Raw genomic sequence first — 25054 nt, 5'->3', positions numbered from 1 at the left:
TAGTACTATAGTCGGTAACATACGGTTTCACACTTCCACCTTCTTCATCGGTACGTCCTGACATTGTCGTATTCGCCAATTTTCAATCGATCGTTTTTGATCGCATATAACTTGTTTTATAATAATATAATATACAATATTATACATTATGTCCATAATTGAATATATTATAAATAATATTATCAACATAATAATCAATAATAATACGTAAAACATTAACACGGCATAATATTTTGTATTAAGTATAAGTAGTGTATATTATTTTCACTATTGTTATAATATAATACAATATATGTATTGTATATATTATAATATTATATATATTATATACCATTATATATATTATATTATATTGTTATTAACTTATGAGTCAATACTTTCTTATCAAAGATCGGTCCAATTTGGCAATTATTGTATCCAAATAATATATTATGAAATTATGTTAACAGCTAGTAAGTAAATCTAATAATTTAGGTGATTGTGTTAAAATATTTCATTGCCAAATTTAAGTCTAAATGCAGTTATTTTTTTATATTGTCATCACTATGTTACGGATTGTTATCTATAATATGTATATATATACGAATAAAGCCGCGGAAGCGATATAGTTACATTACGTATATCGTATTTCATAAAACAAAATATGTACCTACCTATAGATAGTATAAATATCAAATATTTCTTAGATTTTTCGTATCAGAATAAAATACGCGTAATAATAACCTTGATATAAATATTTATCTTCACACTATCACTAAATATCCGCTAATCTGTGTAAAACACACATCGTTTGTCAAGGCTCACGCGCTCATACGGCCTTCGAAACTGTCTTTTTTTGAAGGTTTTGTTTCTACGTTTCTTCAATAGATTGTATATTCGTAAAAATTAAAAATTATGTTCTGGCGAAGCGGTCGGCTATACGGGTCCGATAAGGCACCCACCTGGCGTGCAGCTACGATGGTCTGACAATGCCTACAGTCCGAACCAGGATCCGATTATTCGGTAGCGTCAATGCCATGGAATTACATACGAATCTATTCGAAACGAAAACCACAAAAAAAATAACATTTCGTCCGTCCGTTGTGGACGTTGTATTTTCTTCTTCGAATAAAAAAAATATTATATTATAATATCTAAATTAGCATAATAAATATAAATATAATAAATTATTAATTGTGACGTTTTAAAAACATAAACGCGTACGTTAAAATCACCTAAGGTATAGCAGGTACCTATGTACTGTGTGTCCGTGTTGTCCATTTATGATGTCAATTATTCTTATAAATGGCTTGTTGTTTTATTTTTCAACTAAATAAAACAATAATTAATGTATGTGACAAATGTATGTTTAAATTATTTAAGTTTACTATCCCCGTGCGCAAAATGTAAGTTCGGATGCGATGTTATTGCTCATAGACTAGTGTATACATTATGTTGATGTGTTCATAAATTACACTTCTGCCGTAGAACAGCTACTGGGGAACAAATAGATTATGCGTTCAGCATTTTTATGCTATATCGTGGTCACAACTTATAATGGGCCTCGCTACTATTGTAAATTTTAGTTCAAAAGACCTAAAGTTTTGAAAAAATTAAATTTAGTTTAGATTGCTTGATTTTAATTCTGAAAAAAAGATTTTACTAGCTAGGTATAGGTATATACTTTGTTTATTTGTCTTATTTGATGACTACGATAAATAGTAACAGTCCTCTGTTAGGTTTTGTACGAAAAACTATGATTTTTAAACACCACCGAGGAGTAGGTCCCTACAACAATTTGCCATACCATGCGGGAAACATGTCTGGGTGTATTATAGGTTTACCGTATACATGATTATATTACGTGTTTCCACGTTCACTACACACACATTTGAAAACAAACACGACCAAGATATAACGTTAAATTTTCCAATACTATCACAAATTTCTGCCATATTATAAATAATAATACAATCGTATATTTAAATATAATTAATTTTTACTTAAATAATCTAAATTAGTTGGTAGGTACTATATTATAATAATATATGCAATATACAGTTATTTAATGCAATCAGTTCTAATCAAACAAAAATTTAAAAACACAAAAAAAATTAAAATATATATACATCGTGGGTATCTTTTAAAATAGGTAACAAGTATCATACAATAATATGCGACGCTCGAAACGAACGGAGACACGTGTTCGCGTTAGCACGTTCACCTAGTGTGCATAATCCACTTTAGGTTTCGTACAGTTTTTTTATTAATAAGTATATTTTAACAAAGAAAATTGATACACTATTATATTATTTTTAAAATAGGTATTTATTAAATATAGTTATTACTTATTAGGTATTGCCGTATTGAAATATGGTTTTAAAACTTTTATTGAACACGGTACACCGTGCTTCTCAAAAAATTTTCACGGCACAGTGACTTTTTTTGCATTAAATAATTATGTGAACAAAATTGTTTTGAATTATAATTATATAAGTACATTTAATTAGAAATTTGTGCTTGATGGGCCACAATTTTGTATTAATTTTATTTTTATAATTTTATTCTTGGACGAATAGTTGAACTTTCCGAAAGACCACGGCACACTTATAGTGAACGCTTGCGGCACCCAATTTGAAAACCACCGTTATATGTTAATAGTCATGACATTAACATAGATATGTTTTTGGGCAGGGTAGTAGGGTACAACTTTTTTAAATCTATTTCGTAACGCTTTGTTTATTACCATAGAAAATCAAAGCAATAATAACAACAAAATCTAAATTCCTCAAAAAAAGTAGCATGGCTATGAGATATTTTTCCTCTACACTGCATACACTATATACACATAATCATATCTCTGATTTCTCAAATGAAAAATATTTAGTAGCATGATGCTACTCATAATATAATTTATGTACAAATTACATTTTTAAATCAAATTGTATTGTATTCTAAAAACCTGCAACAAGTTATTATTAGGTACCTATATATATTTTATATTATATTTATATTCGATCTAGATATTGATTACTGTTGTTTCTGAGTGGCTCTCAATTATAGTTAGTTGGGAATATAGTGGTTTTGTATTAAATATTGAAACATCGTTGATGAACATCCCTATATGATACAATTTTTATAGTAATACTATATAGTAATATATAGTAATAATTATATTACTGGTCTTGCTGTAATCATAATATATACACTAAGGTCAATACAAATTGTATATTAATGACCTAAATAATGCTAATAAAACTATACAAATTAAATTATTCATCAATTTTAAAATTACTAATTACAATTTATTAACATGGGTACGTGATTTAGATTTAAATTTGAATTTTAAAATTGGTTTTAATCTAGAGAACAATAATTGCATATTTCGTTTTAAGTATTTTTTGTAATAGCTAGGTAAAATATTAAATTATTCGATTGGTGAAAAACATAAAGATATAAAAATGATAAATAATTCACTCGGAATTTTTTTCTCAATAAAATTGTTAAAAAAAAGTTAAAAATGGCATAAACTTAAAAAAATAACCTATAGGGCTATAACGATAAAACACAAAAAATGCAAAATAAAAATTAGTTGTATACCTACTTGTATAGATTCGTATGTTATTCAAACACATTTTAAGCTAGGAAAGCATCCGTCTATCATATTCTACCTAATCGATTGATGTTATTTTACTTCATATACCTAATTATTGAAATTATGATATAAGCTAAAGTTTTTTTGTGATAATCTATAAATTATAAATTCATTTTAGGATGGTTTTAATAACTTTTTTTATTATTTCTATACCTACATATATTTTGAAAAGTACCTATATTTTCTTTTTAAAGTTAATAAGTAACTTAAGATTTGAACCTAATATGCATACTTAGTGTTTTAAATGCAAACGTTGATAAAATACTAAAATACAATTTAATTAGCTAAACATATTTTTAAAATGAACACAATTATATATTTTTTTTTCTTTATAAGTATTAGGTATTAAGATAAGTATGTTTTTTTTTGTGCCTGGAGCCCTGGACACTTTATAGCAGAAAAATTATTTTGATTTTAAACTTAAAAATTTATTCTGGTTCGTAAGTTAATCCAGATGATACATTCCCGGTCAAAAGTAAAAAATTCCCAGTACTTTTCTTAGTAATTACCTTAGTGACTATTATATATTAGGCACTCATTGACGATAAGCGATGTATATGCACTTGGCATTTATAGGTAAAAGGTATTGTGGGTACAACCGAGTGGTTACCTACTTTTATCCCTTTTATCATATTTATAATACCTACCTATATAAATTGGTATTCTATTTATGTGTTGTTATCAGCTATCACGTTTTCGACTTACGTTCGTAAGTATTTTAAGATAGCCAGCAAAAATATGATTTTCATAAATCATAATACCCTACAATCGATTGTTAAAAGTATGATAGAATCAAAAAATCTTAAAATACACTGGCATTTGTTTGGTAAAGAACTCATAAACTTGCATAGAAATTTAGCATGATTTAAATAAATAATAAATTATTAATTTATTCTTATTAATTTAATTATTGTCTTATAATTTAAAGGCTTTACATAAAAATCATTATTGTATAAACCTTTATAGATTAAAATACAAATTGTATGTTTGATATTATCTATGAGATATTATCAAAACGGTGCACAAACGTATAAAGTTTTTTATTTAAATTTATATATATTAACTATTGATCTCAGTATTTTAATATAGGTACCTACATGTTAATTACGTTATATAAATTCAATATTGTCATGAAAAAATATTTTTACTCTTTTTGAGCTATTTATTTGAGCCATTTGACATTTTAGGTTCTGAGCGTATCGATAAATATATTGGTTTTATAATGAATGGTGTGTTTTTTTCTGTCTGTCATCAACTTTTAGGGTAGTAAAAATGCTCCGATTTACTATATTAATAGTATATTTTGTGCAGTATATTTTTCTGTCCGCATCTTTTGTGATATAGGAAAGTGAATCAAGTTATTGCATTATTCTGAAGGTCAAAATTGAAAATTCTCACTATTATTCGAAATTGTAAAATGGGGTTGAGGAAAATTCTGCAGCTTCCAAATGACGCCACTGATCAATACCTATCTACTATAATATTACAATTTAGTATTTACAATAAGTTATACATTATAATATACTAGGTGTCTACTGTCTAGGTACCTATATTATGGCTAGCTTATACCCTGAGAGGACTTTTATCTGATAGCTAACTAATCGTTGAAGTAGGTTGAATAGGATACCGACTACTTGCCATGGAGATAAATTTCAAAATACAGGAAAAACAGATAGAAAAGGAAATACAATAACAAAACCAAAAATTATTTTGGATTACAATAATACAAAACAGGGAATCGATGTTTCAGATCAACTAAGCAGTTATTATAATCCACAACGAAAATCTCTTGTTTGGTACAAAAAAGTTGCTATCGAATTACTATTTGGGATAACAGTAGTAAATAGTATGATTATTTTCAACAAACAAGTAAACAACAAAGTAACTTTACTTTCATTTACCGAATCACTGTCTAGAAGTATTTTGTGTACAGAGGTTACAGCATAGGCGCAAATAGCGTTTGAGATTTGGGAGGGCTAATAGGGCCTTACTTTGATAATATTGAATAAGCTCAAAACAAAATGTACTATGTAGGACATTTTTGGGAGGGCTATGGACATTTTTGGGGGGGCTTAGCCCCTAAAGCCCCCCTCCCTATTTGCGCCTATGGGTTACAGACAAATCAGAATCTGTGAACATTCAAAAAAAAATTTCAATGCATTTTCTTGAACAGTTTGATAGACAAAATGGAAAAATACAAAGAAAAATATGTCATGGCGCTATTCAAGTCTTCGTGAAGATGGACAGTTGAGTGCAGAAGAAGCTGGAAAAAAAGCAAAAAAAGTTAACACACATTGCAAAGTATGTACCATATTATATATGTGATCATGCTTATTGTTTAATTTGCTACAACAAAAGCCATTAGTTTTACAAATAAAATATAATGAAATATAATATACAATAAATAATTTATATATTATATTATGCATGTATTTTTATTAGCTTATAACAATTACAAACATATTAAAACTATACCTATATCATTAGAAAGCTTATCATCTCCCCAGTCCAACTGTGTTAATGAATTTCATAGCATGTAAATAAATTCAAATAAATCTACAGGGAAATAAATGTATGAAATGAACCACATATGGGTCATGGACTGATGAAATAGGTTTGACGTGACCCACATATGGGTCAAAGGACTTATAAGTTTTGATTTAATTTAACTCATGGACAGTGAACGTGTTAAGCCGACTAGTATTATTATAGTTTATAGACGATTATAATAGTTAGAAGTGAGTAGTGGTATTGGAGAAAAGGGCGTGGCGTGCCGCGTGCCGAACGGCCAAATACTACAGACTATAAATAATGAATGATGCTGAAAGAATCAGGCACGGATCCAGGGCAAAGATCTGGGGGGGCCCAACAATTTTTTTACAACACAAATACAATTATAATAAATTATTATCCTTTATTCTTAATTTAAAAATTTTGTTTTAATAGTAGGTAAAAATTTTATAAATAAAATAATACTTATATGTTAAATAACAAAGTCTAAACGCCTTTTTACATTGTCACTTTTTCCAAATCTGTCAATTATTTGGTCAATGTTTATTTCAACTTCCCTATGGACACTTAGTAAACATAACGAAGTTAGGCGATCCTCCTGCATTCTAGAGCGTAGCCAGGTTTTTACTCGTCTCAGGGTAGAGAAACTTCGTTCTGCAGTAGCTACAGTGCTACACTCATTGGTAACGTACAAACTATACTTAGAAGCTGATATACTGTAGGTATAAAAAATATGTCTAAAATATGTCTGGGGGGGGGGGGGGCTGGGCCCCTAGCCCTCCCCCTGGATCCGTCCCTGGAAAGAATAATATAGTGATGGCCGAGATGATTGTGCCGAGAATATTATATGATTGCAACTTAATAATAAAATTATATAATGGCGGTGTTCGTAAAAAAGGGAATATGTCAATATTTTTATAAAGAAAAAAATATAAGATACATTTATTTTGTACATGATTTTACGCCAGTAAAAAATTCTATATTCTCTATAGGTATTCTCTATCTATATTATTAATAAATTACGCTAACTGCCGACAACGATGCCCTCCTTGTTCACGTAGTTTTTTGTAATAAATATTATTAAATAATAATATGTTAGGTACCTACGAGGTACCTACAAAATGTATTAGGTAGGTACAATAATGAATAAACAAACAACTTTTTAATTACAGAGTACATTCGTGATGGATACTGCCAGAAATAAAAGCAAGCCCACCGAGAGTTGATTATTTTTTATGAATATTTGAATTTAACAGTTTTACGATAGTGTATCTCTATTCATTGGTATAAATTAACGAATTCCCAGCAATCGATTTTTTCAATTTATCAATTGGTATTTTACAATTAAAAAACGAATAAACTCTTGAAATGTTCACCAAATGTTTAAATTATCATTTTTTTTAAATTATTATTTAGTTCGATTATTTACGTACATTACAATGACATGCCCGACAACTACTTTAAAGCAGAGCACGGTCCCCACTTTTTCACCTTTTTGTTAGATTGAGTGCAATTTATTTTGAATAGTATTTTGTATATTATTATCAATATTATTATGTATTCTGAATATACCTATACATAGTACATACCTACTTATTATGGATAATAAATATGTCTTGAAAGAACATATTTTTTGAAGTAGGTAAGTAGGTACTTATAATATAATTTTATAAAAAAGTATAACACTTATTTATGGAATTATGTCTATAAATAACTTTTGGAATATATCGGTTAATCGTCATGATCTATTTAATCTGCGTGTAAAATATTAAAAACACATTTTGATGGAATGGTTTCAAATACATACTTTTTTTTGTTACAAATTATTATATAGTTACACCTACGTCTTGCTATACCAAAGACTGAAGGATGCACTTTTTGTATGAATAAAAAATTTAAAAACATAATATTTAGAATACTTCAATGCAATTTATTGTATTTAAGTTCAAAAAAATTCATAGAATTAGTAGGTACTTATATTTGATTTACTTTATACGGTAGTACAAGTTTGTTTATTATGTTTTTTTATTGTTTATATAGGTCAATTTGTATGTGATTGTGGAGTGGTAACTGACATTTCAAAAAGACTCATAAATTGTACATTATTTTGTGAACAGTTTGATGAAGTAAACACAAGTTTTATAATATATATTTTATATATACAGCTTTTACTTAGGTACCTATTGTATACTCAGGGTACGGGTGCAATTTAATGGAAAACAATGGAAAGTAATGGAGGGGGTACTTAAGTAGGTAACATTTAAACTACATTCGATGATTAATTAATTCATTGACATCACTTCAATACATTTTTGCTATACAGCATTAAGTCACACCTAGTGATGTGCCATTAGGAATATTCCGAGAACCTTTCTGGAAATTTCTTTTTAAAAAAAAAATCGAGTTATTAAGTTATTCAGTATTTCAATTTCATTATGCTTATTTTTATTTTTTCAGCATATATGAATTAAAGTTGGATCGTTTATTTTGTAATCATTGTACAGATTTTAATTAAAAAATTTAATTATAGTTACTTAATAACTTTTTTTTAAAGAATAAATATCTAAACTGACATAATACCAATAAAGAGCTGTCATTTGAATCATTTACAAACATAAGTTTAATTTAAAACTGATCAATATTTAAAAACGTATTATATTCTCGAGAATTTGCCCATCACTAGTGTAACGGATAGTATCCGTTCCTTTCAAATAATACCAGTATAAGGAACATAATATTACAATAACATAGGTAATCAAGGTGAGAGTATATAAACTATAATCAAAATAATAACATAGGTGGTAAGGGATGATACTAGGGGGAGTGAAAGACCCTCACAATAATCTATATATAATAACTAAACTATAAATACATGGGTCGCTAGACGGTGGGATTAATCGAGCATAATAATACAGTCAACTCGCGATATAACGAATATCGATATAACGAAAATCTTGATATAACGAATAAAACTACCGGTCCCTTGAAAATATCGCGGTATAATATAATTTCGATGTAACGAACTTTCGATTTAACGAATTTTTTTCTCGGTCCCTTGAAATTCGTTATATCGCGAGTTGACTGTATAATAAAACACATTCAAAACCACAAGCCATGTATTTAACGGCAGGGTATGGGGCTTGCTCTTCACATAAGTAGATAAAAGTACATTATAGTTAAAACCAGAAAACAGGATGCGAGTGCAACAAATAATTGACGGTTCGTGGAATCAACATTATGATTAGGTTCATATGCAGTGCACAGGACACCGATAACATAATGATACATTATGGATAAGTCAATGGACCGGGGGGTAGGTAGGAGAGCCTGGGCCCTTATAAAAGCAGACCGGAGACGGCCTGTATTCAGACGTGTTTTCTCCACTGTACTTCGAGCACCTCCACGACATTTTGTGTAATAATTTAATTATTTGGACTAAGTCAATTTTACAGAAGAACATTTTAATAAACCACATAGAATATTTCACCTGTCTACAATTTATTTATCTATTACCTCTTCATCGACTTCATCGTCAACAAATCGGTCTTGCTTCCTGCAAAATCATAATATACTCGTAGTCAACTGGCTATCAGAATAAATACTCTGACCACCTCAGCTACGAGAATATTACACTAGTCAGTAGTCACACCCCTCCACCACTCACAAATTCCACCTGTATAAAATATTATCTGAATAAATATATTATAACATGTAATATATTAATATAAATATGGTTTTTATTTTTCATTCATATTATGTTGTTATCTTTAGAGTATTTTAAGAAATAATTATATGGATGAAGAATACCAAAAATAAAAAAATAGTCAATACACAAAAATCGAAAGTCCTATGTCCAAATTGCGATGATGTAAGTACAAGTTCAGTATATAAATAAGGAATTGTAATATATCTTTGTTTTTAGTAAAATACAAATTAAGCACAATTACGTTTGACGCAAACGTCTAAACCAAAATATAATATGTAACAGTATTTTTTTCTTTTCATAAAAAAGCATTGATTGTTTTAAGAACCAATTCCCAAAAATATTATAATAAAAAATACCGATTATAGGTAATCTAATTGAAAATATTTCTCGTTGAGTATATTTTTTGTATAGAAAATTTATGTTTATTTTATATGTTATAAAAATAAATCCTATAATGAATCGTAACTCTATTGTAATATTGTCATATAATTCAGTTTTATAATTATTTACGTTACAGAAATACATTGAGGCATATTGTACTAAATGCAATAAATGGCATTGTGCGCTGTGCCAATTAGTGAATCATAGAACTCACCATTGTAAAACTACCTATAAGCAAAGTTATGGGGGAGATCCGTTCAAATTTAATGAAAAATAAAGTTAGCTTATGGTGTGTTTAAAATGTACATAATTCAGTATATTTACCTTTTTTTTAAAAACTCTACTGTTTGAATTTTGTAAGAATAATTATATACATATAATTTTTTTTTAATAGTAAAAAATCAAATTTTGCGAATCAAGTAAAATCATGCTTAGCGTTAAATATAAATATGTTAAGAACGCAGAAGCGTGAAATAAAAGAAGAAATACAGAAAAAAATTGAAGGGTAAGCATATCACCTAATTCAATAAAATGTAAACAGTTTTAATATTTAAGTATGAAATATTAAATTTCCGCACCTACATATTATATTATCTAACATAGGAAATACCTAATATATTTGAAATATATTGGGTAAGTACCCATTTCAGCTCTAAGCAATTTTGAATTTTTACAACGTAATAGATTTTCCGCAAACTAAGATTTATATTCTGCCCTCAGAAAGTTATAAAGTGTACTTACCAATACGTAACAGTCGGTGGCTAGCCAAAATAATAACAGTATAGGCATTTTAAAAAAATTATAATTTATATAGGTACATATAATAGGTTGTCCAATCCTCATAATTACTAAATGTTTGTAATTTTTTTTTTTTTTTAATGAATAGATTTTGATAGCTGCAAATGCGTTTTGGTGGTGAGGGAATGGGGGTATATCTCCTTTAGAGCAGCGGCTCTTAACTTTTGTGTAGTGGTGACCCAAGATATTTACCAAATTTTTTATGCGACCTTTTTATAAATAATGTTCAATGGCAGAATAAAAAATAACTATTGGGTACTCTTAATTTAATAACTTTTTTTACTCATATTACATGTACTAATAACAGGTCATAATATTAATTACATTGTATTTAAAAATAAACATTTCTTTTAATAATTGTATTGAACATATTTTTTTAAATTATTTTTAATTTAAATATTTTTTTTTAAATAATAAAGAATTTAATGACTTCCTTGGTCTTAATGTTGCTTCAATTTGAGCTTCTATTTAGTTAGTAAGTGAAATACGCATCGTGGGTTCGACACCAAGCTTATTTCTTGATTTGGTTTTGATTGTAGTTAATGTCTAAGAATTCTAAGAAAAATGCTGGTCAAAAACTTATCAAATACAATAACTTATAGATATAATTAATATACTTTATCGGTTGACATTAACGGAAACGAATAAATTTGATAAGCTTCTTTGTACCAATTATCAATACTGTGAATTTACGAAAACAGTTTCATTTAATATTTTAAGGCTTAAAAATAAAAAGTTGGGCAAGTGGATGTCATTCTGCTGTACAGTAGGTTACAGGTGAGCCACTGTATAATGGATAGTATTAAATTTGAATTCAATGTTATAATATCATTGTATAAGAAAAACGATTCTAAGCAGAGACAGTATGTCAGTCTAGGTATAAGACATATTATATATTTATATCTATGGTATCAAAAAAAAAAATTGAGTTTTGAATTAACAGTTGTGTTAAACGATAAACTGCATAAGTTAATCGAATGAAAATATACCTACACTATATATAGTATGATTTTTTAAACATGCTCACTCTGTTTGTCCGCTTAAATTATGCATGTATTCAAATTCTGATTTTTGGAATTTTTAAATATACATTTGAAATTGAAGACCATATTTTTTATGCTTTTATACATCTTAATAGGATGATCCTTCTACAATGCAAACTTTTTTTTATTAAATTTGATCTCTCATATTCAATTTTATTAATTATTATCCAGCAGATATTTTTTTAAAAATATTTTGATGTATCTAAATCAAAATTTGATAAAGTAGTTCTTAAGTTATATAGGTATAACTTAGGGCCGTATTCGATGCTTAATAATAAATATTGTTTAATCTAATTTTTTTTTTTAATTATCAAATTTAGCTTAGGAAATACTTATTCTTAAGCATCGACTATGAATAGAATACGGCCCTTGGTATACTATAAGGATAATATAGTAATGGGTTAAGTAGATACCTATGGGGCCTTAGATGGTTTTAAAATGTTGGTTGTTACTATTGATCTAACAATATAAATAATTTGTAAAAATGATACTAATATAAATACTACATAATTATTATTATCTACATCAATCTAATATTACATATAGTTTATATTTTTGTAAAACCATTTTTAAGGATTATTATTCTTAGCATAAACATTTTAATAACTCAAAAACTATACTCATTAGAATTTCCACTAAATAATTTGCAGTAAAAGGGGGGGGGGGTTCACTTGAAAAATAGATGTTCGTATCGTCACAAGACATTCCTAAAGTAAGTAGTTGCTACAAAAAATGTCAGAAATTTAAAAATATTATGGTCTTAAGGTGTAATTAAAAATTTTAAAAATAAGAATTTGAATAAATAACTAAAAAACCACCTGTACCTATATTATATTATAATGCCTTATATATTAATATATACACACTATGTATATATATATATTATATCTTTAAAAACAAATAGACTAAAATGCTGTCATTATGAAATGGTTGGTAATGCAGTTTATAATATTACCTATACATTATTTTGTAGCCGCTAAAAGAATTGCAATTTATAAGCCTCAAAAATATGTAAATTGATGCGATTAGCAAGACCGTTAATATTACATAGTTTCCGAGATATTATACAGTGCCATTATAAGGTTAGATTTAAAATTATACAAATAATAGTATCGAACTAGACATGCTCGTATAATCTGCTGTTCCTCTAAATCATAAGGATATGAATAATAAAACGTTCAGTAGGACACGTGTTTTAGCCCTGCAGCCCTCTAGGGGGCTTAAGCGCCACGAACTCCCCCCCCCCCACGGACATACAACTGTATGAGTGCCTACTACTGGATACTAACATTGAATTTAAATGCAATAAGCACTGTGTATATTTTTATAATCAATGTACCTATATTGTGTTATAAAAAAGGAATTAGGGTTTCCCCTAGATCTGTACCTGGTGTGGAGCGCGTCTTTGAATTCGTATACAGCGTATTTGACTAACTTTTATATGCAACTTTTTCAAAAACTCTATAATATAGCTTATTACCCCAGACAGCAATTTTTTGTTTAATAATATTATTATAACATTATAATCACGAATAATATTAGTTTAACGTTATTATAATACTATTATAATATTATCGTTACAAAATGCTGTCTGGGACTATTATTATAAGGGCTCGAATTTTAAAGCACAATTAATAATAAAAAAAGGATACAATTGTTTGAAAAAATAGAAAATAAAACTTCTTTATTTTTAAAAAAATCAAAAACAAATTGACCATAATTAACTTTCACTATAGATATAAAATTTAAAAATTTAAAAACTAGTTTAGTAGACAATAATTTATATGCCATAGCCATCCAAGCAAATTTACTAAATATAATATTCGTATAATAATCGTATAATACGATATGGTTATTGGTTATTAATAAAGACAGGATTTTTATGTTTTACATATCGTTACTGGGTCTATGCAGTCTTATGAGAGTAAAAAATGTGGACGATTCGTTCAATTTTGAATGCGTAGTATCATATACGTCGATCACGGACGTACACAAATAAACAAACGAAAAATAATATATTAAGCACTTAATTTTACTCGAATGTCCAGTGGTAATTACCTAATTTCTCATGTTCCTTTTACCTATCTTAAACTTAAAATCGAATAACAATTATATGGACTGTCCTATGATTAAATTATACTATTTAATTGTTATTATATTACATTATTGTTGTCTTAACCTAGTTACATGTAATATGTTTAATGTTTTCTTAACCTAGTTTTTGCATACTAACAATTCTTATTACTACATCCTTTGAAAGGAAATGTTTTTAATATTTTGGAGAGCCTCTATGTAAATTTTTCTCGATCAACTAACAACTCAAAATTACTTAAAATTCAGACTGAATTAGAATTAAAGAAAGATAATGTCATAAGAGCTTGTGATACTCGGTGGGTTTATGAGCGATTCATTATGGTAGCACCCCCAAGGTTTGAACCCTGGTTGCGCCACTGATCCTTTCAATTTATATTTGTATTAAACGCTTAATACAACAGTAGAAAAGGTATAGACAAACTTATGAGGAATCTTGTATAACATTGTCAAATCTTAGATTTAAAAAGAAAAATTTTTATGAATTCTCAACTCAAAATAATTTGTACTTTTACGTATTATATATCAAGATTTGAGCATTAAATGCTTATAACATTTTTTAAATATTTTTCAAACGCCATTGTAACAATATATTAGGAGCATTGAATTAAATTTTCTAGACTAGGTATTCCTAAAAAAATTAATCCCTCCCCCCCAAGATGAGGTCCCAGAGTACGTGCTTGGGTTTTTCCTGCGCTTTTGAAAACTATTGGGAATTTACTATTTTACTTATTATTAATAATTTATTAATTAGTAATACAATATAATAACCATTAAGAACCATCACATTAAGGTTACCGAAAAAATTATTATTAATAATTTATTTAGTACTTTAGTAGTGGCGTATTGCAGTCATATAATGATAAACTAAAAAATAATTTTATTTTTTAAACACTTTGACTTAAATATAGTAATATTATGAGAAACCAATTTAAAAAAAATCTCTTTTCTTATGTTTTAAGTTATTATTGTGTTTGTTAATGTAAAATTTAATTGTAAATGCAAAATTTTGAAAATGCTTGAACGGCGTAAGTCGAGGAGCTGTCCCGTCTGCCCCCCACGTATGTATTAATATTTGATACCGTCAATAAACGATGGCGGCGTGCCGGCGCCACGGAAGCAATGTGAAAACAGATCCCGCGGCGTCGTCGGTTAAAACAGAAAAAAAAAAGTTATTATTGTGTTGAAAAATTAGAAATTTTTTTTATTCTATCAATTTTAAAATACACAAAATTAATTATTTACTGGAAACACCGAGTGACTATATTTTACCGGGGATTTTTTATTCGGAATATTTATAATTGACAATTTTTTTATGTTTGATTAGGTACCTAAATATGAAATACGATTATTATTTTTCAGGAAATTGAAGACATCTCGAAATCTATAATTGATGGCAATCTAGTGGATAAGGTGAAATATAATTGCCTAAATTTAGAGAGAAAAAGTGGTGTTTCTTCACATTTAGATATTAATATAGACAACATGTATGTCCAAAACCAACAAGGGGACATAGTATTAAACTGTGAGTACCTATATTATAGTCTGTTTTACTGGCGAATTTGTAATAATGTAAATGCGTTTGGGAAATTTAACAAATTACGTTAAGTGAATGATTTTTAAATATTTTAATAAGTTTTAGCGATCTATTTTGCTGTAATGCGCTTTGAAATTATTAACAGTATATTTTCCGTTTTATTTAAAATACTTGAAACTGTCCATAAATTCCATAAATTCCATAAATTTTTTTAAGAATCATGTTTAAAGTCGTATTATTTAAATTATATTAATTCGTTAGGGTTTTTTTTTAAATTGCAAATCAAAAATAGTAGGTACCCACATACATTTTTTTAATAAGTTTTTTTGCCTTGAAATTAAAAATATAGGTAATACGCTTTATAATATAATACATATAGGTACTACAACAAAATAATTTGATCTTAAAAAAAAGTTAAGAAAAAACTCAAACTTTTACATAAAACAAGTTTTCGACAAAGTTGGTTTTCTTTTTTTGTTGTAAGTTGTAACTCAAATACAGTTAATTTTGAATATTTAAAATTTTCATCAAAAGGTTACATTTTCTTTAAGTAGGTACATGGTATAATTTTCAAAATATTTTTAATATTTATGAGCTATATATAGGTAGGTACATATGATTTATCTACTATCAATTTTTTTTTGTTACCTTATCTTTTTCTATTATAGGTACATATTTTATATATAACTATATAACATGAAAACCAAATACAAAGTTCCTCTCCTCATAAGCTGTAATTAAAGATATTTAAAAATATTTAAGATAAGTACAAAGACATATATTTTTTTTAAGTATATTATTTGTCGTTCAAATGTTTACAGAATTCGTCAAATACACGAAAATTTGTAAATTATTTTGGAGTTAAAAATATACTTTTTTATAGATAATGCTTGAACATTTAATACAAAGTCCCTCTAGTTCATAATGGAACCAAAATCTAAAAAATATTTTTCAACATTTAGAGTTTCAAATTTGGACTGGATAAAATATTTAAACGAAGAAGGATTTTAGTTAAATTGTTTTAATTAAAAAATATTAGGTATATGTGAGGACTTGAGCCTTGAATCCTTAACTACTTTTATTATTATACATATTAATGATATTATACTATACGCAATGACATTTTCAAAATATTTAGTCAATTTTAAGACCTATTATTACATACTAAAATAAATTACTATTATACCAATATATAATTAATATATCATAAAATAAACTTAGTACCTATTAACCGTATCTTAGATCAAAATCGTTGTTTTGTATGCAATGAGTTATCATATTGAGTTCAAATCTAACAGAAATATTACAATTCCATACTCAATGGCCAATGCTGATGTATACACTATTGTCACTTACCTTATCCCATTTTAGTTGTTGAATTCGTCATCAGGAGACAATATTTTAGAAGCGGAACCTCCGTATTTAATACTCACATAATCCCTGACCCCTGTAACATGGCTGATGATAATTAGGTATGTTGTGAAACTAAAAATGTATTACTGTGGTTTAAAGTTAAAGCAATTAGATAACTCCGAATATTTAAATTTAAACTGACAAAATTAAATGTATCTTACTTGCTACTTTCTAGTCCTATGTTTATTAATATTTTTGTATAATTTTGGTAAAAGACTAGTTTCAATACTATAATGTTGTATCACAAGAACGCTGTGCGGAGAAAAAAATAAGGAAAACGGAGACACTTACGTAAAACTAGTTTTCTAAAGAATCTATTTATTAGGTATTTAATGTAACTCTAAAAAAACCGTACCTACCGTAGATAAATGAAAATTTCATCGAATTTATACTTAATTTATACTTCCATTTTCAATATACAATAAAATTTTAAAAATATTTTGACTCATTTTAGCTATTTATAGGCAGAAGAAAATTTCGATTCTTATTAGTTTTTTTTAAAATTATTTTCCATACAAATTTTTTTGCTTGGCCAAAAACTTTTAAATCTTATGCAAGGTTTCTTTCTTATAAGTTGTTTTTAGTGGATATTAAAAAAAAAGTTGAACGTAAATCAACAATATTTTTTTATGAAAGAGACCTTAATCCATCCGTAAATTAACAAAACTCGTGGGAATTTTCTTATTTTATTGTATTCATTGTTCAAAAACTAATAACTGTATATGTACCTACTTGAAATTTTCACCAATTTTTTTTATTTTATTATTTTCTTTACGTAAAAATTGAAAATTAAAATTAAATATTAATAGAAATATTAATTTTTTAAAGTTTTATTTCTATAAATGTTAATAGGTACATTTCTAAATTTATTTATCTAGACAGTTCCCTACTGTTCAGCAGATTAGTACACAATTGCAAACTTGCTAACTTTTTTCTATATAAACTATTATAGTGTGGGGGCACTACCTTGTGATTTATCTTAAAAATTATAAATATATAGCCCCCCCACACTGAAAATTCCTTTCTACGCCACTGGCCATACGATTATGGAACGAATTTATTATTTACGAACAATGAAATTTATGTATGGTAGTAGGTACTTATTTAACCTACCTACAGATATACACTAAGATTGTATGAAGTAATTTAAAAATGTAGTAAGGGCCAGATAAAATTGATTGAACGGTCAAATGTGAATGTATGGTAAATAAACAAATTTGTGTAACTATAATGTCATATTTGCAGGTGGGCACCTCCAATTTGTAAAAATCTAATTCGTCAACACATGTTTTGTACAACACATTGTCAACAAATAATGGAAAAATAATGATGTTGGAAGCTTGAAAAAATTTGAAATTTTGATCAAAAACGATATCTAAACAAATTAAGTACATAAATGTACCTACCTACGTTATAATATAATTATTATACACCTATTTCAATACTCTTATTAGTTATTCATGATAATAAAGTTGTAATGTGACAAACTATACGTGTTTCGTGTGTTATTATGTTATTTTTATTATATTTTTTATTTTATTATATTTGGTATATATAAAAAATAATAATATAATATTAAAAACACACAATAATTAAAAACGCAATCGCTATAATTTTTTCCTATTACCGTACCTATAAGTTTATTTGTGAATTTTAATTAATAAACGTTACGTAACGTAATTACGAGCGTCTAGCACCCCACCATCTTCCGGTCGTAATCGCCATAGCCAACGTTTGTTATGTTATTTTTTCTCTCCTCTCTGTCTGTATTCTGTAGCTAAACACACACCGAACCACCAACACGTTTTTTTGTTGCGAACGTTTTTCTTTCGTCTTTTTATTATTGTTTTCTCGTGAAGTTACCTACCACAAAAAAAAAATGGAGTAGTCACTCGGAAACGCTTTCCCGTGGCGGTGAACGCTGCCGGACAAGCTAAGGTGGTCGGTCACAATTATAAACAACAACAAAAAAGGTAACCAAAATTATTATATTTTCTGACCATAATATGGCAGTATGGCACCATTTATATTTTATTTTGTCATGGCTGGACGTACATTCGTACAAAGAGCGAAATAATATTCTTTATCAATTCGAAAAAAAATATTTCGATTATTTAATCAATTGTCTTATCAATAAATTATCAACGCACAAAATTATAGTTATCATTAGAATTTAGAAATAATAAACAATTTATATAAGTTAAAAATTTAAAATATCGATTACGAGTAGCTAGCTGGTAGGTAATGAATGATGTATTGATGTGTTTCTTTGTTTTTTAAGCATCCATAGTCCAGGCTTCAATAAACATTGTAACAATATTGCTAATCAAATAGTAGTTAAAACAGTAAAAATGTATAACTTAAATAATATTTTAATTTTCAACAAATATGATCCTATACTGTATTGCCGAATCTATATGTTATGGTAAAATACGATATATACATTAAATCATGTCTTATAGTGTTATTTATTAATAAATATATATTATATTAAACATACCTAATTAAACTGATTATTCTGTTTAAGGTGCCAGTGTAACAAGCGACACAAAATTAGCCAAATTAATATCATATAAAAAAACACTAACTGTTTACCTATATCAAGCAAAAAACATTTAATTTGGATTAAAAGGAATCTAGATTTCACTGTTAAAGGTTAATATTATAAATGCATGAATAGTTATGAATTATAAGTTATATTAAGTAAATTAAAACATTATAATTATTAATTTCACATTAGATTTTAAAAATCTATAAACAAACCATTGTAAAAACATTTTACTTACCTAACACAATAATTTTTAGATTCTAAGCGGAACGAGAAAGATAGTGGTTTTACAATAGTGTTTATTTTTTTTTTATATCCTATATACAAAATTTCTACCAGAAGGAGTGCTTCGATTTCACCGTATAGTTCCTTATCTTTTAGCAAATTGGACCAAGATGGTACTTTAGAGAGGTCATTTTTCGATTTTATCAATAATTATTTAATGCCACGGGAAAAACCACCAAAAAATTACGAAAAACCGTTAAAAATGGTATTTTAATTTCTAACTCTGTGTTTATTACCATAGAAACGAATAAAAATAATAATATTATAATATTAATTCAACTTACATGATATAATAAATAATAACAATATAAAATATCCAGACTGACAAACCTTCTGCGCTCAGAATCGACTTTCTTAAACAATGATATTATATTTTTGAATTCAAGTTTAATACAATCTATTATACAATGACACACTTGTAACCTACCGTACAGCAGAGCGTCATCTACTTACCCGCTTTTTTTATTTAAAGTTTTAGTATTTTTTCTCAAATTACTTATAATTAGCATTTTAGTAAATTATCTTTAATTGTTGAGAACTGAGAACTTAAACAAAGTACCTATTGATGGTAGTTAAAATGTTAAAAAGCTATCACTTAAATGTTTTAATTTAAATCCAATACTGTTCAATGATTGGTAGCTAAGTCTATTAATTTGCTACACAAATAAATTATAAGATTATAATAGGAACATGATAGGTACATCCAAATATTAATGTAATAAGTGCATGGACATCATAAATTGTAAATTATTCAAGTTAATAAATTAATGTATCCTGTAACTTTTGTATAACTATATGAAAATATAATGTTAAGTTCTATCACTGGATGTCTACCTACTCAAATGTGTCAATGTAGTGTTTTATGTATAAAATGTTTTCTAATTTGCTTATTATACCTCAAGCCATTGATTGAAAAATATACCCTCTTATTTTAAAAGCAAAACAAAAAACCAAAATATACAAATAATTGTTACAACCTATTACTTAATTAAATCATATTTAATTTTTCTTTTGTAATTAATATCAATAATTTTAGAATAAGCGTATAACAGTATTTTAATTTATTTAAATTTTATTGATTATAGTATGACAACCAAAAACAAGGTGTTCTATTAGAAGCATTATACGTAATTTATTATTTTAAAAGTTGTTTAAACAGTATAATTCTATAACATAACTTTAATTTTAATCTTTTCAGTTCTGTACTGCAATCATTGATTTTATAATACACAGATAAAAGATATTGTATTGTTGATATTGTAAGCTAGTAAGCTACTAATTGCTGTCAGTCGCTAGGTTTGCTATATCCGTTTGCATTAAGTGCAATGTAAACAGATACAGCCAACCTGAATTACGGTTGACAGCAATTAGTAGCTTCCAATATTAACAATAGGATGGTGTATCTGTGGGTCATAATAAAATTAATGCTGCAATGCTAAAATGTTATGCCATAATAATTTGCATATATTATATAATGATGATTTGTAATGTTATAAATTATTTTATAATCCATTATAATTTAAGAATCTGTTTATTTTAATGTGTCAATGTAGAATACAACACAACCTTGTACTGTATATGCTTCCAAACCAATAAAAACAGTCAATTGGAAATTCTAAAAAAAAATGTTGGATTCAAATACCAAAGTACCTATACTGAAGCATGCAATATACTAGTAGTGGAACAAATTTTTTCCATTAAATGTTTATGTAAGTAATTCATAAGTGTTAGAAAAAGATTTATTGTACGCATTTTGTATCTAATAAAATATTTTATCTGGTCGATTTTAATAAACTACGTACTAAAGAGGGATACAATTATTTTTCTACTTTTTTTTATATTTTTATTTTTGAAATATAATGTTCATTCTTATTTAAATTAGTTATAATAGTTTTTTTTTTTAACATAAATATGTTTTTGGGCTAGATACACGATTAAATGTTAATAAATGATTTAAAAAAAATACAAGTCACAAGTAGTAGGTAATGTAACATCAATTTGAACTGTATATATGTATAATGTATACCTAATACATTTTTAGACTACAAAATAAAATCCAAATATTAAATAATTGCAAGATGATCAGTCTCTAAAGAGTCTTAACTCTTAACGTACTAAGATTTTACTTATGAATCTCCATTTAATTAAATTATATTATTTTATTTAATAGTTATGTATATTTTTCAATTTTTGTTTGTTTCAGGAAGTGCAGTTCTTAGCCCTAATACCAAACTCAATGTATTGTATGTATTAGACATTAATGTTATGGAATACCTATAAATGCCAACATGTCAAATAAAAAGTAAGCAGTTAATATATTTTGTTAAAAATATTTATAATTTAATTTAATTTGACTTAATGAGTTTAAAATTTATAATTTAACTTAAATAGTTACGATATATATTTTAAACGTAGTCCTGCATGGAATAATTTATTCAATTGAGTATATGAAATACATGAGGATTTTAAGTTGTATAATATTCAGGTAAATATTCATCCCTGTGATCTGAAGTTATACAGCTTTATAAAAAATAAATTTTCAAAATACTCATAAATAAGGTTAATGCCCTGTGGTAGAAGGTTTTTAATTTTTACCACACCATAAAACTAACTCAAATGCTCCATTGAGTTATAAACAATTTTATCTTTGAGCCATTAGTAAAGGAAAAATGTGATAACAATATTATTAGGTACTTATATATTTTAATTAATCTATTTACAGTTGAATTATGAAAAGAATAACTACCAAAATTAGGAATTATAAATGATAAGTCTCATAAACATTCATAACAGAATAATAGTCAAACTTGATTTCTTTTAACTTTAAAATTTTAAATTAATTATTATGTACTTTAAATAATCTCTAATAAACAAATGTATTATAGGTAGTTGTATTAATTAGTTAAATCTATACAAATACACTACTTTTAAATCATTTTAATTTTAAATATTTATAGATTATTTATTGATATAAATATGATCATAATAAATTATTATATTATAACAAATTATAAATTAGTTAAAATATATGTTTAAATATGGATGTATAGTAAAATCCGCACAGTTATTCTGTTAATACCGTAATTTAATTTTTACCTTTGATACACTAGGTGATTATTTTATTATGAACCAATTGCTAGCGCATAAAAAGTTTTAAAGTTATGATGAGCAGTGTATTGGACCAACATTTTGTGGGGTAACCTCGGTTTACTCCAGTCTGCTCTTCTAAACTTAAAATACTTGTAACTCATAACTCATAATCTACTCGTCCTAAATTCAAATTTGTATATCGAAATACTTCTGCCATGGAATATGAAAATAAAACTGTGTGTATATATTTTTTAATGAGTGTTTAATGATAAAAGAATCACCCGGTATAATATTTAATTGTGTGTGTTTAGTTAAAAATTTATTTAAGTATTTGGTTTCTTAACATAATTTTTGTAGTTTTTATTAAAATTTGTTTTTCAATGAATGTTTTTACATTTCTAAGTATATTTTTTGTTGTGTTTTAATTTAATGCGTAAAAGTGTAATTTATTTATTTCCAATTTCATGCCAGAGACAAAATGACAGAAACAATTAATTTTTTTTAAATTTTGTTTCTATTGTGGTTTTTATATTTTTATTACTTATTTAACGATATGATTTTTATTTGTAAATTATAAAATAAAATTACTTGAAACATGAATTAAGTGGCCCATATTTTATATCTAAGCAAATCACTTAGAGTCAACTACATTATGACACGTACGTTTTACAACTAGATACCTATCGCACTATGGTTCTATTATAGCCCTATAGATCACTTTATAAGGTAGAACACTAAAAGTGGAAACATGGACTCTTTGCACTATTATAAATTATAATATTATATAGGTATATGAAGTATATAATTAAATTAGTCTGAAGTCAAAAACTTATAACCAATTATATTAAACGTGTTATAATTTGGTATATCTAAGTAGGTAACTTATATCTATAGATTAGTTACTATAGATACCTATCAGTTATAATTGTATCAATATAATATAAATACTCGTATATTAGCCATTTTGTGGTATTGAAATTAATCAAAATATCTTTTGCGTTTTTTGTTGAATTAATTAAATGCACTTTATACTAAAATTTTGTAATATATTACAATTTATTATAAATATAATCACATCAGTCTTTATAAGTTAGGTATAATATAATAATATAGAATATAGAATATAACAGAAATCTGACAAATGAAATAACTTTTGTTCTAGTCAATAATTTAACATTTTTTTTTTTTTATATTCAAGACTCATGTGCTACAAGTAGGTAGGTAGGTATCTAGCATGACATTTTTTTTTTATATATACACTGACAATTTTAAATTAGAAATTGTATATATTTTGTATTAAATTGTTTTTTGGAAAAATTCAAAATAACCAATTTATTTGTAAATCTAATTTTTAGATAAAGTGACTGTTTACTTTGGAGTTTTGGGCTACTAAATGAACGTTAAACAGTCTACAGTCAATATGAATATTTGACTACACTATCATTTGGAGGATGGTATACGAACCCCGCGCCGCCGCCTCCGTGAATGATACACGTCACGCGTAATGCGCTGCGGCGCCGATCAACCAAATTTTAGAAAAAGCTCTTCGTCGTGTACAATAGATTAAAGCTTATCCTAATTCTGAATATTATATTTTGTTTATTTCTGTACGTTTAGCATTTTCGAGAAATAGCGTGGACAAACATACAGACAGACAACCTGACAAGATACGAAGTTAAACAAAAACCTTTAAAAATACTATACGACTGTAGGTACAACTGGTACAAGGTAAAAGACATAATTTAATGTAGGTAGGTATACATTGCATTATACCATAAATCATATTATAATATATTCATATTAAAGGACCTCACAACACTAAATTTTTTTTTTTTAATATTAAGGTTATTTATGTATTATTGTGGTCGAAATAATAAAAAATATTTTTGTAAAAATTCGAAGTCAAAAAAATTATTATTTATCGAGAGATAATGACTCATTGAGCCGATACAATTGAGCAGCCGCCCATGTTTTACGTGTAAAAGTAGTGATTTACATAATGATTTTAATTACTTAC

At 26.7% G+C, this 25054-nt stretch overlaps 1 long non-coding RNA gene across 3 annotated transcripts; it reads left to right on the top strand.

The window, feature by feature from the left end:
- Positions 1 to 9297: 9297 nt before the first annotated feature.
- On the top strand, positions 9298 to 24860 carry LOC100569862. 3 transcript variants are annotated; one of them, XR_003840259.1, is made up of 10 exons: positions 9298 to 9856; positions 9917 to 10013; positions 10369 to 10521; positions 10627 to 10737; positions 15527 to 15689; positions 18360 to 18502; positions 19642 to 19769; positions 21501 to 21656; positions 22151 to 22249; positions 24393 to 24628. It is a non-coding gene; the product is annotated as an uncharacterized LOC100569862 (long non-coding RNA). The 3 variants fall into 3 exon arrangements; XR_118993.4 differs by lacking the exons at positions 9298 to 9856; positions 9917 to 10013; positions 10369 to 10521; ... (1 more) ...; positions 15527 to 15689; positions 18360 to 18502 and adding an exon at positions 18738 to 19087 and having other exon boundaries at positions 24393 to 24860; XR_511324.3 differs by lacking the exons at positions 9298 to 9856; positions 9917 to 10013; positions 10369 to 10521; ... (1 more) ...; positions 15527 to 15689; positions 18360 to 18502 and adding an exon at positions 19282 to 19539.
- Positions 24861 to 25054: the final 194 nt, after the last annotated feature.

This window comes from Acyrthosiphon pisum, chromosome X (assembly GCF_005508785.2).
Source record: "Acyrthosiphon pisum isolate AL4f chromosome X, pea_aphid_22Mar2018_4r6ur, whole genome shotgun sequence".
NCBI lineage: Eukaryota > Metazoa > Arthropoda > Insecta > Hemiptera > Aphididae > Acyrthosiphon > Acyrthosiphon pisum.
Note: the sequence above shows the minus strand (reverse complement) of the source record. Positions and strands in the feature narration are given on the sequence as shown.